The following is a 3309-nucleotide window of genomic DNA, read 5'->3' on the forward strand; positions in this document are numbered from 1 at the left end:
GTCCTTATTAGCAGTTGTGGTGTCATTAGTCAACTCATGTTCCTCTAGATTAGGTTCATATTCAATATCATACACATGAGAAGGACTAGACATGCTATTTCCAAAGTTCAATTCATTACCACCAATATCATGTGACAGTGTCTCAGTTTCCCTAATGGACTCCCAGTGACGGGTTTTCTCTGCAATATCAGCTAAAAATTTCCATGCATCATCCACAGTTTTATCAAGAAATTCACCATTACACATACACTCAACCATGGCTCGAGATTTAAAGTCTAGTCCCTCATAGAGGATAGCGACAAGTCTCCACTTCTCAAATCCATGGTGTGGACATTCGCTCAACAAATCATTAAAACGTTCAAAATAGTCAAAAACAGTTTCCTCATCCAACTGGACAAAACAATTGATATTTTGACGAATAGCGATGGTCCTATGATGTGGAAAAAATCTTTGGAAAAATTGATTAGTGAGTTGTTCCCAAGTGGTGATTGATTGTGGTCTCAAACCGTAAAACCATGTTTTGGCCCTTTCCTTTAGAGAAAATGTAAACAAACGCAATTTCAGAGAGTCTTCGGACATATGATCAGGTTGCATAGTCCGACAAATTTGTTCAAACTCTCTTACATGAGTATAGGGGTTCTCAGAATCGAACCCTCAAAATATAGGAAGTATTTGTATCATGCTTGCATTTATTTTAAAAGGGTTATTGGTTTGAGGTAATACAATACATGATAATGGAATTTTTATTGTGGGATACATGTATTCATGGAGAGCACTAGGTTGGCCCATATTGAAAATACACAAAGCCCACTATTTGGTTTTAATGGGTTTGGATTTTTGGGAAAAATATTTGGTTTTAATGGGTTTGGATTTTTGGGAAAATTTTGGTTTTTGAAATAAGGAGCAAATTTTTTTTTTTAATTTTTTTTATTTTTATTTTTTTTTTGAACTTAGCCTAGCATAAATTATCACACCCCACAAAAGAAAATAAAAACAACAATAAATAATTACAAGCCCATAAAAGAAAAATAAAAGAAAATAAAAGAAAAAGAAAATAAAAATAAAAATAATTATTACAAGCCCAAATTAAAAATAAATTAATTATTACATACCCAAATTGAATATTTAATGGGGCCCAAGTGGGTTACTCATGGTTTAGGCTTACTTGGTTAAGGAGCGAAGCCGAGTTAGGCTTTTGTTCCCTTTGGTTGCACTAGCCCAGTTGGGCTTTAGGATCGTCCTAAGCAGCTCACGCCCAAGCCCAGCAACAGTTGGAGTTGGTTCAGCAACACGAGCCCAGGAGGATTAGCTGCGAAGCCCAGGAGCAGAAGATCACGAGCCCAGCAACAGAAAAAGGCAGAGCCCAGCAGCAGCAGGTGGCTAAGCCCAGTTGCAAAGTTTAGCGAAGCCCGGCATACCACCACCAGAGAAGCCCAGCAGTGAAACGCATCTTCAGTTGGCAGCCCAGTTACTTTGGCTTGGCAGCAGCAGGCTTGGTTCACCAGCTCCAGCAATAGCAACAGCAGCAGCCAAGGTTCCAGCAGCAGCAGCAGCTCAGGTGGCCAGCAACACAGCTCTGCAGCAACTCAGTGGCACCTGCAATGATAGTGATGAAGCTCAGACAACTCAGTGCAATGATTGCATGTCAGGACAGCAAAGGAAATCAGCAGCAGCAAGCACCACTCCCCGGCAGCGGATCCAAAAACTTGGTGTGAAAATGGGGTTGCACACAAAACTCTTGCAAGTATACAAGGCCAAGTTTTAGTATAGAGAGTAAGCAAGGGATCAGTCCACAGGGAGTGGGAGCATACGAGAAATTTTCCTAAGCTATCAATGGGTGCAAAGCACTATGGCAGTGAGCAAGGCAAAGTAATATGGCAATTGCAAAGAACCAAAACAGTTAACAAAGCAAAGATGACAAAACAGCATGGAACCAAGGCTGTGAGCCAAGGGCAGGGGTGAGTTTGTGCACTGATTTCAGTGCACAACAGCTACAAATTGCAAGAAATTAAACAAGCAAAACAGGTAAGGAGATAAACTGATCAGGAAGCAAAACAAGACTGAAATTGTAAGTGACTGTAAAAGGGATTGTGGTTAAGCTAAGGGCTTAGAATCCACCTTTGTGTCCTAGCCAAGCAATGTGATCCTAGGTTGAGTTGAAAATCCTATGCATACATCTAGAATGGGAGGAAAACTAATTTGCTCACTAGTTTGCCCCTAGCATTGACTGTCTTTTGACAGAACAATCAATCACAGGCACTATGAGCATCAATCTCTTCCCATTGCTCAATCAAAACAGACATCAGGATAACTATCCTAGCAATTCAGCATTTGACAATGCACTAGGCTTCATCTGATCCTCAGCCTAATGCAGTTTGGCTCATGCTAAACATGTAAACAACAATAAACATCATACAAGATAATTCAAACAACACACACATAACATTCAAAAAAATCAACTGTGATAAAGGGATTGAATTTGAAATTGAACAAGAGGTAACAGTAGAGAGCACTGTCTAGTCCAGGCCTCTAAGGTGGTGCTCTGGCTAATCCAGGCATGATTCTAACATTCACCCAATGTTCTCAATTTATAGTACAATGTTTTTCCCCAAATTTTAGAAACCCTAAATTTTGAAACCCTAATTTTTAAATTGGAAATTAAACTCACTGATTCTCTGAATTTGTCTCCCCTGTGCTCGACCCATGCTTCCTTTTCGTCCTCTCCTTCTTTTCCCATACTCTCTGATGCTCCTGTCGACTGATACTCAAACCCTAGCTCTCTTAGATTTATCTCATAGGGTGAATGAGATAGAGGTGAGAGAGATAGAGTTTAGAGTGATGGGTTTTGGGTTCTGGGATGTCGGGTGAAGGTGGAAGTGGTGAAGCTCGAGGTGGAGGAAGAGAGCAGCTCTTCCATGGTCGGGGAAAGGGATTTGCAGGCTCTGCAAATTTTGGGAAGAAGGGGAAGAAGAGCTCGAGAGAAGAATGGGTTAGGGGCTGTTTTTTTGGGGTATAAGGGTTCGGTTGCTAGGGTGTTGAGCGGAATCATCTGAAATTGATGCGCAGCGAGGAGATCCGTTGGATAATCACTTACTAATTAAATCGAACGGCACGATGTAAACAAGCTCTAAGCGACCGTTAGATTTAGTGATACAACAAACCTGACGGCACCAGATGGCGTTAGGTGTTGTAGTGTTGGTCAGATGCATCGAAATCTGATGCACGATGACGCAGCGACCGTTGGATGATGGAATGGATCCAATCTTACGGTTAAGAAGGAAAACGGGTTTGGGTATTGAATTTTGGGTT

General features: G+C 41.1%; 1 non-coding gene across 1 annotated transcript; it reads left to right on the top strand.

Annotated features, from left to right (window-relative positions):
* The first annotated feature begins 316 nt into the window (after window positions 1-316).
* Window positions 317-420, top strand: LOC113341773. Its single transcript, XR_003356124.1, has one exon. It is a non-coding gene; the product is annotated as a small nucleolar RNA R71 (small nucleolar RNA).
* Window positions 421-3309: the final 2889 nt, after the last annotated feature.

Source organism: Papaver somniferum, chromosome 1, assembly GCF_003573695.1.
Source record: "Papaver somniferum cultivar HN1 chromosome 1, ASM357369v1, whole genome shotgun sequence".
Classification (NCBI taxonomy): Eukaryota; Viridiplantae; Streptophyta; class Magnoliopsida; order Ranunculales; family Papaveraceae; genus Papaver; species Papaver somniferum.